We start from the raw sequence: 13,235 nt of genomic DNA, 5'->3' as shown, positions 1-13,235 counted from the left end.
AGTGAAACTTTGTGGTCAATCTCTTGGAAATCTGTATTTTTGTCCACTGATGATTTGTTTTTTATTCTCCTGTAATGTTGTATATAAAAGACTCCACTAACTGTTTTAAATAATGTATTTAAAGAAGAGTGAGTGGTTGATTTTACTGGAGCATAGAATACACAGAGGGAGTGACAGAATGTAAAAGTTCCAAAGTTAGTCTGGAGAACTGAGCTAAGAATCTTTGGTTTACTGGAAAGACATCTGGAAGTGTTGAACATTGTTGATTGGGGAAATGGCAGGATTGGAACTGGGTTTTAAGATCACCGTGACAGTGGTACAGAATGAATAACAACGAACTGGAAGATGATGAGTTAGGAGGCTGTTGTGTTTGGGCAGAAAATTTTAAAAAACCTGTGATTATATGGTAGCAGAAGAAACACAAGTAAAGGGATGACTGTGGCATATAACCTATTTGACTCAAGATACATTTAAGAATTTATGAAAATTATGACCTTTTCCCCCATATGATATTAGAAGGTTCGCAGACTTCCTAAAGTTCCTTCATGACCCCATATTAAGAGCATGTGGATTAGAAGGTTGTACCCGTGAATCCCCTTTATCTATTTCACCCATCCCCCTGCTGACTTCTGCTGAGAGAGGCTTTGGAAGTAAAGTGAAACAATAGGTAAAGTGAAACAATAGGAAGTAAAGTGAAACAATTCTACAATAGGTAGAATTTTGAAACAGATTGGATGTGGAGGTGAGGGAGTTTGAGTCAAAGATGATGTGACAGTTTCAAGCCTTAATGACCAGAAAAGGCATGTTGCCATAAACAGAGACGGGGAAGAAAGTGGAAGTCAAATAGACAAGCAAGCCTTACCATGTGGGTGGGGTGGAGAAGACACCATGTCTGGTTTTAAACACTTTGTCTCTGAGAATCTTGTGGGACAGACATGTGGATGTCAGGTGGACACCTATGTTTTTTTGAATATCTACTATTTTGCAGGCAGTGGATGTATTTTAACTCACTGAAGGATCACTCAAACCCTAAGGAAAGCATTTTCTTCATTTTACACATGAAGGCTTTGAGACTTAGTAAACGGCTCAAGGTCATGCAGTTCAGCAGAGAGACTTGGAATCTCAGTGTGCCGGACCACAGACCTGTGCTCCTCTACCGGCCCACAGTGCCTCCCTGCAGGTGGCCGTGAAGACCAGGCTGCAGCCTCAAAGTGTCATTCTAGTCAGTGCCAGACAGCTTAGAGCTGAAGTGTTCTGTAAATATTTTCTGTGTTTGTCTGGTCTCCTCACATGGAGGTTATGAACTGTTTAAGGGTAGAGTTGGAATCATAAATTTCTCTTGCCTCCTTCCACGGCACCTCCTGCAGTTCTGGACACAGAAGAAGACTTACTGAATGCTTAGACCAATCAGTCATTCTGATCCCTGCTGATAATTGCATAGCATCTTCACGTTGAGGTTGTAATCCTCATGAAGCATTCGTCCAGAGGCTCCCCCCTCCCCCCTCCTTGGGTACAGTGGCAGGTATAACACAGGAAGGGAAGATGAAGATGCTGAAATATAGCAAAGCAACTAGTTTCATTCTCCATTATTACCACTTCCCAGCCTCTGAACCTTCGTCTTTTTCCTTACGGGAATGCTGAGGAACAGTGTCTGGCCACATTTGCCAGAGGCTGGGAGAGTCCCTAGGTTCTGTCACCAGTGCTCCCATCACACATCTTCACCATTCTTTCCTACACGACTCGTTAAACATCCCAGCTGTGGCTGAGCTCCATTGTGACAGTTAACCAGCTCAAGTTTGCTGAACTCTTGCCTCTGTCCAGAAGCAACTGGTGGCTACTACCTGAGATAGAGAGTGAGAGAAGTGATTTGCAGAGATCACGGACACATGAGAGAGTTATTGAGACTTGAGCATGCTTTTCTAGGAATAAAGGCAATTTAAAATTGTCAGCTAGACCAATTTTTCCCCCATGGTTTCCTAAAGAGCATAATGCTACCAATAATAATAATAACTACCATTTAATTGTCTTATCTACTATTTTGGGAGCTTGCAAGTGCTTTAAATATGTTGATTTGTTTAAGACAAAAGCCAGTTTCCTCAAGAAAATGTCTTGTTTATGCTAAAGTCTGTGCAACAAAGCATAGAAGGATACAAAGGGGGTGAGATACGGACGACCTGCACAGCTTAGAGATGGAGTTGCTCAGAGGTCCCTGGACCCACATGTCCCTGAAACCTTTTATTTTATGGGGATCCAGGGCCCACTATCAACGACATCATATGTAACAACTGTCTTGTTTACTTGCTTCTGTCTTGTTTACTATTATATCCCTTATACCTGAAATATAATAGGTGTTCAAAAATATATATTGAATGGAAAAACAAATGAATCATTGAATGAATGATTCCATGCAAGGTCTTTCATACGGCAAACACAGAAGGTATCCTAAGCTATTGCTCTGAGCAATAAGGAAAAGCAACTTTTGCCAAAGTATGGCATGCTATTCATCTTTCACGTTCTTGTATCCCATCATTAGAGAGTGTCTGTTTTTAAATAGGAAATGTCTCCCTACTAGCAAAGGCATATTAGGCTCTTGGCAGTCATTTGGAACTCGGAGAGATTCCGATTATCAAATCCCTTTCTTCCCAGGCAGCTAGCTGAGGCAAAACTACAGTGAGAGTTGAAGGGGAGAGGGGGAGATAGGCATGCAATTCTATGATTCTGAGAAGAACCAAGGACAGATGCTCTGCCTGCACCTTTCTACTGCTACTCCCTAATCTAAGGCCCCAAACTGTAGCTGGTTGGGGGAGAATCCAGAGGCCCAGAGGACCAGAGGCCATGAATTGGCCCTCAAGAGGAAGTGCTGAAACATAACACTGAACTGTTCCACTGCTGAGAAACCTCAGGGCATGCAGCGTTGAGCCAAAAGGAGCTTCTGCCAAGAGCAGCTGTCACAGCAGCAGAGAGCAGCAGCTGGGAGTTCACCGAGGAGAGAATGGCTAAGGACGTTTTACACTAGAGACATCCATCTTCTTCTTAACCTAGCAAACTAGAGAAAATCAGAGATGATTAATCAGCCACAATTCTTCTCCCTGATAAAAGACAATGACAATTACCTGTTGAATAAGTGAGTGAGGCCAGGGAAAGGGAGATCATATTTATAATGGTTCCTTTTCAACTCTGCTCTTACTCCAATACCTTTAGAGGGTGGCAAAAAATAGGCAGAGGCTACAAATACCTAAGGCAGGGACTGCTAACTATTCACCAAATTTTCATTTTCTTCTTGTCCTTGGCCTATAAACAGACTAAATATCATCTTTGTCTCTCTTGCATTAGTTCTCACAAACAGAATATGAATGGAAGGGACATGTGCCAGTGCAGGGCTAAGGCATTAGAGGAAGCAGATGTGCTTTCTCCATACTCTTTCCCATCTGTTTTCAGCCAATGGAGGCTGACAAAGCCCTGGCCGATAGCAGAGCCATGATATGGAAGAAGCTTGGTTCGCGAATTATTACAAGGAGAAAGTCAGGTGCTAACAAGAAATACTGATCTTGGACTGTTGAATGAACAAGAAATAGCTTTTCTTGAATGGATCCAGGATGCAACCTGGGTCTGTTTGTTACAACACCCTGGCTCATATTAACCTAATACATGGACCAAAATACATCCCCCAGACTTATGACAAGAGTTGATTGAGCAAAGTTCAGGAAGAAGACAAGATCCTCTGGCAAGGAAGGCCCAGCCTCTCTGATTACATTTAACAAGATCACACATGCTATGGAAGAGAGTCATCATCAACAAGAGACATTCCCCTTTCCAAGAGTGATTTACAGACTTCTTGCTGGTATCATTAGAGTGCAGGGAGTAAGTGCAGTAAGTGAAGGAAATAGAATAAAGTAAGAACATTTAACAGGGGGTGTGATGAAATTTACCAAAGTATAACTGCTCAATGATGAGCTGGAAAACTGGGTGTCTAAGTCTATAAACCTGAGATTCAGACCCAAGGGTTTATAGGGAAAGCAAAAACATGGGGAGCTTTAGCACAGCCAGACTAAATCTTGCTGCCCATCTCACTCCCTCTAACTTCTGTTCACATAGTGGAGAAAAAGAGGATATTACATCAGAAAAATTCATGCTAGCTACATCTCAAATTCCAATCCAGTAATGTAAATTATGCAGAGGTGTCAAATTCCTTTAAACATCCAAAATGATCAAATTCTACCTGTAAAACCCAGAAAGTAATTTACCTTAGGGTTTTGGACCATGGTGTCGAGAGACGGGCTTCCAGGAATTGGTAAGGCTATAACACAATTGTTATACTATCACTAAAGGGTTGTTCCCAACTTTGGATTCCCAGAATCATAATAAATCTCCCAAGATGGAACGGAGATAGGAGCTAATGAGCTATTTTCAGAATTTCAGAAAGCCCTAATAGAATCAATATATTTACCAGAGATCATGTTGCAGTGACTATTTAAAACATTTAGGTTCTCTGACTTGACCAGAAATATGTCATTTAGCATGACAGCAGTGTTTATTATCTTGTGTTGATCAGAAACTCTGAGCAACCATTTTAAATGTGCTAAATTAAAATATACTAGAAAAAAACATTAATTATTATTAGACTAACCCTTTTGATAACATGATTCATATTATTAAAATACTAATAACAAAAGGGCCTTTTATTGAGAAAAAGGTTAACCAGATTCAAAAGTCAGGATAGGATTGAGGCATTCAGCCCTTACTTTAGATCCAAGAAATGAATTTCTTCAGTACACCCTGAACACCTCAATATATCGGCATTTTTATGGGCATTCTAAGAAAATTGGTAAGAAAGCCTATCAAAGTGGAGGAAAGGTAGTAGGGAGAAAGATAGATAGATAGATAGATGATAGATGATAAATAGAGATATATGATTATATAGCCCCATGTAATAATAGGAGATAGAACTATTATAGTGTGCTCTTTTCTCTCTGTGGGAATAAACAAAGACCATACAAATGAGAACAAATAGGTTACTTATTCAGACCATGCTACATAGCAAGGAATTCATCACTCACATTCGGCAGAGACTCAAAAGCAGGCAGGGGAGTGGGAAAGCTTTATAGTGACAATAGGGGAAGACTTCAGGTCTGTTCCAATTGGAGGTTGTTAATATAGGGGAGCTGGAGGTGGACAAACTAAATGTGGGGCATCCTGAGTGACTGGTCTGGGGAGCATATTTGACTTTCTCCCTTGTTGGTCCTGAATTGGAAGTAGGGGGTGAATAGACAAAAATCAGGAATGTTGGCAGTCATTGACCATGTCCTGAATCTTCTGGAATGACTGCCACAGAGACTGACTGAGGTTTGGCTTCCTGCACTGGTTGTTGCAGAGGCTGCAGATCAGAAATGTACTATCACATGTGATCATTTGTATATGTATATCATTTGTAAACAATCCCTTCTCTTTCCCTGACACACACTCTATGACCCAGTTTAGGCCAGGGATTTCACTTTTTTCTCCATATTCTACCACCTCCTTTTTCTACCCACTCCCCATTTTTTGCCAGTAGCCTTTCAAATGGAATACCCCCAACCTAGATAATCCTGTACCTTTAACTGATATTAAGCACTACCCTCACCTCAAGGGCAGCTGAAGCTCCATTGCCAGTCATTAAATTTTCTTGGATAATGTTTTCTTTGAGTAATTTTACTTTCCTCTATATTCCTGCTACATTTAGAATTTGTGCCACATCATTAAGCACTTGATTATAAAATGTTTTTAATTGATTTTCATTAATTTGAGCATGTTAATCTTATCTCCCCAACCAGAGTATAAACTGAAGGCTGGTATGGTAACTTATACTTTCTTTTATTTTATGATACTTTGCAGTGCTGAGTCCTAGTAGTAAATGCTCAGAAGATACTTGTTAATTGAATATTATCTAAACTCTATTCAATTGAAGAGATCAAAGAAAGTGACTCATCATTTTATCCATTACCATTCCAGGTGCTGTTTTCAGCCCCAATCACCCTGATTTTCTTAGAACTGGGAGATTTTGTGCACTAAAATTTTAGGACCCTTTTCTAGCATCAAGTGACAAGGAGGAAAGACTCTAGTGATTTTTTTCGTCAACTTCTAAGCCCTGTATAGCAGTGAACCTTTTGAACAATTCATAAGATACATATTGGGTTTTTCAACAAGACGGATATAGGGTGCTAGAGGTCAAGAAAAAAATAAAAGTCAAATGACTCCCTGAACCTGTGGTAGAAGAAATGAGAGTATAAGTATGGATATTTTTCTAATAAGAATTCTCAACATATTTCTGAGAGGACTTCAGACAGATTAAGAATAGCAGCTAGAATAGAATCAAAGAGAAGTTGTGGGTGAAACCAAAGCAAGGATATATATGCTTCATATTTGGTGTGTGGACAATCCAGTTGTGTCTATGCACAAGAGGCTATTCACTGAGGCATCTCTTTCTACTTGGGGGAGCACCAGTGGTGTGCTGGAGTGGCTCATATCAGCTCATGAGAGCCAATTGTAGGATTTTCAGAAATTTTGCTAAATTTTGTTAAATCACTGATAGCCTGGAATCAGCCATGTTGGGAATACACCATGAAAATTAGCAAACTCTACAAATCAGGGGTTTTCTTTTTGCAGCATGCTAGTGGCAGAGAGTAGGGGCATCCATCTTCCTTTCCAGAGAGCATCATCAGGGAGGTGGGGGAAAAGGGGCGACCTGACAAATTCCCCATTTTCTAACTTCCATGAGAGTGCCCCAGAGTCAAAAGTATACGATGTTAGAGCTGGATGAAATCTTAGGGGAACCGAAGTCTGGAAATGAGAGGTAACTTACCTAAGATCATGTAGCTAGCCTGATCAAATAGAAAGTCTGAAGAAACACTCAGTTTTCTTACCCTCACCCATTGCTTTCTGGAAATGAATATAGTGTCTGATTATTCAGGATGGTATATTTTCCTGTCTCCTTCCTCTCACATCAAGGAAAGCTCCTGCTGGTAAGACCAGATCACTCTCTTGTGTCAGAGCCCAGCTCATAAAATGCTATTAAGTGAATTACTGATGACCTAATTCCCAGTTGCAGGACACATTCCATTAGAGGCAGGCTGGCTGCCAAGTAGTGTCAGCGATGACTGGATGGCAGGAGTGATTGAAACCATCCTGCCTTGGGTGGCTGGGCCTCCGAGAGTGCAGTTCATGGTGGGGAGGGGGTGCTCCTGTTCCCCAACATCAGTCCTAGGTCTCCTTCTGGGAACTGAATCCATCAGCTTCAAAGAGAACTTTCTTGAAATACTAAGGATCACTATTACAGAAGCAACTAAAGGTAGTGCTTCCCCATCATACATGTCTAGAACATCAGAAGATTTAACTGCTATCATCCATTGCATCTACTTCTGTAAATTCTTTTTTCTGTCCACATCATTACTTCCTTCTAGCTCATCTTTATCATCAGACTGCCCATCCTCCTATTTCTATGTTTCATTTCCTTTAAGCACAGTGAGTTCCTTGGTGATATGGTAGAGAAGAGTAGGAATAATAAGTTTTTTTGTTTGTTTGTTTGTTTGTTTGTTTGTTTTTTTACTTTACTGCAGTACTCCACAAATAAGAGCTGGGAAAGTATTTGAGGGAAAAATATATCATAAATCAAAATTAGATAAATCCCATGTGGGTCGTTTTATAGCTGCTATTTACTTCTCATAGAATTGGTACAAAGGTTAAATAAGATAAAGCAATTTGCAAGCTGTAAAGCAAAAATATAAATGTGAAACAGGTTGTTAGCAGTTCAAGGAAGTATGGCAAAGTATTTAAATTTCAAAGGAATTTTGGATTCAGTTAGCCTTTACAAGTGTAAGAAATGATGTAACAGAACTAACACTGGACCCAGAGTCAGGAAACCTAGGTGCTAACTTCGGCTTCATCTCCAATCAACTCTGATATTAGTCAGTCACTCATCTCCTCCTGACTCCTGTTTTCTCAGCAGTGAAACAGAATAGACTGGATAATCACCAGAACACTTCCGGCTCTTTAAATCAAGATGAGATTAAACTGGAAGATCCTAACCTATTCATTAAGTGCTTAAGACATCCTGTTCTATTTCGTTTTTCCCCTTAATCTCTTGTTTTTCCACTTCCTTTTTATCCTCTTCATTTTTCTATTATTTATGTCTCATTTTCTCCTTTATGGTTTTATTTTGCCTCCACTGCCTCTGCTTCCAGCTATTAGTGGTGTCAGCTGGGCACTTCCTAAATTACCAAGCTCGTTTCTAGGAACTGTCATACCATATTGACTACTACTAAAAACTATAGAAGTACATTTGACTGTATTTGGATGAATGAGGTGCCCATGTGTCTGTGGGTGTTTATTTGAACTTAAGAAGCCAGAAAGTTTTAATTCAATTATCCAGAAGGCTGTCAGAATGGCCTTAAAGTGAACTAGGAGTCAAAAGATTCTGTGGTAAACCATGTGACTGAGAATGAAAAACTAGTAAGAATGAAAATAAGTAGATTCTCGGCATTCAGTGCTGTTATTTTTTTTATCTAAAAATTGCTAATACTCTACTATATTGCCAAAACTCCAATGAGATGTTCTTATTATAGATATGTTCCTTAACCAACTGAGAGTAAGACCTAGAAAATAAGCCCTTACTAACCAATATCTCAATGACACAAAAACTATGACCAGTTTGAGCACATATGACTTTCTTTCTCTCTCCCCTTTTTTCATCCCATTACCTCTTGAGATCTTCCATCCAAAGGCTTAAAGCCAAGAATTAGCCTTTGGCTTCTTTGCCCTTTAATTTATTCCTGAATTTTTCCTAATTTTGGAATGAAAATTAGAAGGTTCATGGCTATCTAGTATGCACTAAACTCAGGCCAGAAAAGCAGCTCTGACTGGCACCAACACCCGCTGCATCTCAGTCCCATCTCAACTAGACAAGTTTCTCGATGCCCTTCATGCTCATATAGTTCTTACTCACCCTGAACCCACAGGCTTTTTCAAGCATCCTTTCTCACAATTCTAGTCCCTGGGTCTATTTGAAAATGAAACCATTAAACCTTGAACCTCTAATACCAAAACATTGTGGTTTAGTGAGTGGTAAAGATGGAATAGAGGCCAAGCAAAGCTAAGACCAATACAAGGTCCCTTATAAATTGCAGCAATAGAAATAACTTGTCAGAGAGAAAAAAAAAAAAAAATGGAAAACCAGTTCACTATGTCACTTGACAGACAATTTTACAGAATTGGCATTTTATTTATTTTTTTTTTTAATTTTTTTTTTTCAACGTTTATTTTTTTATTTTTGGGACAGAGAGAGACAGAGCATGAACGGGGGAGGGACAGAGAGAGAGGGAGACACAGAATCGGAAACAGGCTCCAGGCTCCGAGCCATCAGCCCAGAGCCCGACGCAGGGCTCGAACTCACGGACCGTGAGATCGTGACCTGGCTGAAGTCGGACGCTTAACCGACTGCGCCACCCAGGCGCCCCCAGAATTGGCATTTTAAATCAAGCAATTTGTAAAATTTCTTTTTCGATTCTATTCCTACAGAAGTTTTCCCTGTGCTTCTCTGTTGTGTACCTAATGTAAAATGCAAGACCTCAGAAGCATCTAACATAAACTATTCTTTTCTTTCCTGTATTATAATTAATTTCACCTTTCTTGGATTTCCCATGGTATTTATTACCTGCTGTTTGTCCCTATTGGTCATTTGTGAGTGTATCTGCTTTCCCAGTCAGAGCATATGCGCCTTGAAGGCAAAGACATTTTCACTCATTTTACACACACTTGGCTCATAGTGGACCTCAGAAAGTGTTTATTAAATTGAATCGGTTTCTCTTTGTAAGACTGGCAGGCACTCTGATGGCTTATAATGGCTTTTTCTTTTTTCAAAGACTTCCTTTTTTGGAGCAAACTCCACGTGACCCACAGTTATCTAGGGCAGTAAGTAATGTTCAAGTGATTATAGCAGAAAGCTGAGATTCCACCAGCGCTCTGGGAGTTGCAGCCAGAGATCAGCAGAGCCACCTGCTTAATATTTTAACGAAGCAGTATAGTCCTTTCATAGAGGTTTCTGCCATCGATCCCCTCTGAGGATTCATCACTCAGCCACATTTAACATTCACTAGGTCAGACCTTTATTAAAGCTGACATCATCTGAACCCTTGTGCAATTCAATCTTAGCATAGATTCTGCCCAGCCACCTCCTCCTCCTCCTCCCCCAACCTTTTGCTAGGGATTCAGCCAATAAATAGCAGGTAATCCAGATCCCAAAGCTTTCATTTAGTGACAGTGTAGAGGAAAAGGAGGAGAGTGGCACATAGAAGTGTGGCCCCTCCTACGCCAGCAGTGAACCTACAAGACTTGAGACTGGGGCTGAGGGATAAGTCGCTCCTTCCTGGAAATGAAACTGAGCAGCGTTATCAGCTGGGAGTCCCCCCACAAGGAAAGAGGTGTCCCAGTTGCCTGTGTTAATTCTGTCCCTTACAACCTGAAATCAGAAATGAGTCTATAGAAGATACTTCTTACGCATGGAATAAACACCTCTTTGCCTCCGGCTGCCTTCTTTTTGATTTCTCCTGAGAGCATGAGGTGGCTTCGTGCGGGGATTTTTCTATTTCCCTATTTGAGTCCTTGAACACCCACAGACTCACCACCACCACAGTCCTTACTCCAGTTTCCTCCCCTCCTCTTTTACTATCCCTTCCCCCACTTTCCCTCCTTTAAATACAAATGCTCAGGTTTCCCTTAGCCCAGGGGAGTCCGGGAGGGTCTCCATGGAAACCAGGAGGGTGTAGTGGTCTCCATGAGCCTCAGTACCAGATTCTAGGTGGAGGCATGGCAGTCTAGGTGTAGTCACTACAAAGGAGACCTTCAAAATATTAATGTGAACCTGGAGAGGACAAAAATGCATTCGGACAGAGAATGTATAAAATGAGGTAGAAACGGGGTGGGGGGGGGGGGGGGCTAAGGGATCAGATTCTTTCTCAATTTTCGTTTCAACCTTGGAACCCTCAGAGGAGACAAGGTCCAAGAAGTTCCCAGGGTCCTCCCACTGGTCAATTTCTCATGCAACCAACAGAACTCAGCCTACAGTGAAGATTATATAGGGGAGTCAGTTTTCTGAGTTTACTTACATTAAAGCAGCTACCACACCTTACTCAGGCAAAACACTTCTCAGAAAGCACTTAAAATAGGTAAAAGAGCCAACATCACTGCACATCTCCAGTGTGCCTAGACATTTTCTACATGATACTTCATTTTATCCTCAGAAAGGTAGCATTATGACCCCTATTTCACAGACAAGAAAACTGTCTCAGACATGTTACTTTTCCAAGCTGATACTTAGTAAGGGCAGGAATTTGAAGCCAGATCTGTGATCGCCAAAGTCCAGATTCATTTCTAGCTATAGTCTAAACTTCCTGGCCCTATATTTTGTTTCCTAAATAATTTACTGTAAGGGAATCTCTCCCACTTCTTCACTGAAAGGAAATAAGCATCATGACAGGTGTTCACAGAGACTGGAACAGACATCCAGGAAAACTGGATTGGGTCCATGAAGATCTGGAAGTATGAAGTTGGGGACAGCTGCAATAGCATAATCTCTCTATGACAGTCCACGAGTGGATCTGATGATGTGCATTCTTAGGGAAGCAGTTGAAATGCTGCATGAGAGATGGTGGTGGACAGTTATTCTGTCCATAGCCTCACATCTGATTTGTAAAGTCTCAGAGCAAACTGGACCTCCAGAGTAGTTACATCTTGCTGGATTCCTATTCCCCTTCCTCTTGTTTGAGGTAACACATCCCAATTCTCCTTCAGTTCTTTCCCTTATCATATTAAGTATCCCTGTATTATGTTACAGCTGATCCTTCAACATGGGTTTGAAATAAACACACTAAAACTTGAGAAACACCAGTCAAGAATGTTGTATTTAATCATTAACTTTAATATACTCCATGAAAGATCTGATGAACTACTCAATTTTTAGCCACAAGTCCCAAATTTATATCATTAGTGTATATCACTCTTTGCATATGGAACTATCCATCAGACATCTTTCTCTAGATGTTCCACATGCATTTCAAACTCACCCCATTTAAACGTAACTCATCATCTCCAACTCCCCATCCTCCCTGCTTTGGTGAAGAACTTCTTCACCCAAGTACCCAAGCCAGAACATAAACCCCTTCCTTTCCACATCTCCACAGTCACACTGTCATCCTGTCATATCACTTCTAAAATATATCTTCTCATATCTCCAAGTCTTACTGCTGATACCTGTCATAACTATATCAGCCATTACTTTTCTTTTTAATTTTGTTTAAAATTCAAGTTAGTTAACATAGAGTGTAATAATGGTTTCAGGAGTAGAATTTAGTGATTCGTCATTTACATATAACACCAAGTGCTCATCCCAACAAATGCCCTCCCTAATGCCCATTGCCCATTTAGTCCATCTCCCACCCAACACCCCACCAGCAACCTCAGTTTGTTCTGTGTATTTAAGAGCCTTTTATGGTTTGCCTTCCTCTGTCTTTATCTTATTTTTTTCCCTTCCCTTATGTTCATGTTTCATTTCTTAAATTCCATATATCATTGAAATCATATGCTACTTATCTTTCTCTGACTCATCTATTTCACTTAGCTAATACATTCTAGTTCTATCCATGAGTTGCAAATGGCAAGATTTCATTCTTTTTGATCACTGAGTAATATTCCATTGTGTGTGTGTGTGTGTGTGTGTGTGTGTGTGTTTGTGTGTGTGTATACCACTTCTTCTTTATTCATTCATCAATCGATGGACATTTGGACTCTTTCCATAATTTAGCTATTGTTGATAATGTTGCTATAAACACTGAGGTGCACGTGTCCCTTCAAATCAGCATTTTTGTATCCTTTGGATAAATACCTGGTAATGTAATTGCTGGGTCATAGGTTAGCTCTATTTTTAATTTTTTTTTTTTTTTTGAGGAATTTCTAAATTTCTCTGTTTTCCAGAGTGGCTACACCAGTTTGCATTCCCACCAGTAATACAAAAGGGTTCCCCTTTCTTAGCATCCTTGACAACATGTTATTTCCTGAGTTGTTAATTTTAGCCATTCTGACAGGTGTGAGGTGATATCTTGTTGTGTTTTTCATTTGTATTTCCCTGATGATGAGTGATGTTGAGGATCTTTTCATGTGTCTGTTAGCCATCTGAATGTCTTCTTTGGACAAGTGTCTGCTCATGACTT

At 40.3% G+C, this 13,235-nt stretch overlaps 1 protein-coding gene and 1 long non-coding RNA gene across 3 annotated transcripts in view; one reads left to right on the top strand and one right to left on the bottom strand.

The window, feature by feature from the left end:
- The window catches only part of LOC132684177 (uncharacterized), a 406,296-nt gene that overhangs the window by 56,329 nt on the left and 336,732 nt on the right, over positions 1-13,235 (bottom strand). The gene's annotated exons all lie outside the window — the stretch shown is intronic.
- The window catches only part of LOC132684179 (uncharacterized), a 46,299-nt gene that overhangs the window by 578 nt on the left and 32,486 nt on the right, over positions 1-13,235 (top strand). The gene's annotated exons all lie outside the window — the stretch shown is intronic.

This window comes from Panthera onca, chromosome C2 (genome assembly GCF_046562875.1).
Source record: "Panthera onca isolate mPanOnc1 chromosome C2, mPanOnc1 haplotype 2, whole genome shotgun sequence".
NCBI lineage: Eukaryota > Metazoa > Chordata > Mammalia > Carnivora > Felidae > Panthera > Panthera onca.
Note: the sequence above shows the minus strand (reverse complement) of the source record. Positions and strands in the feature narration are given on the sequence as shown.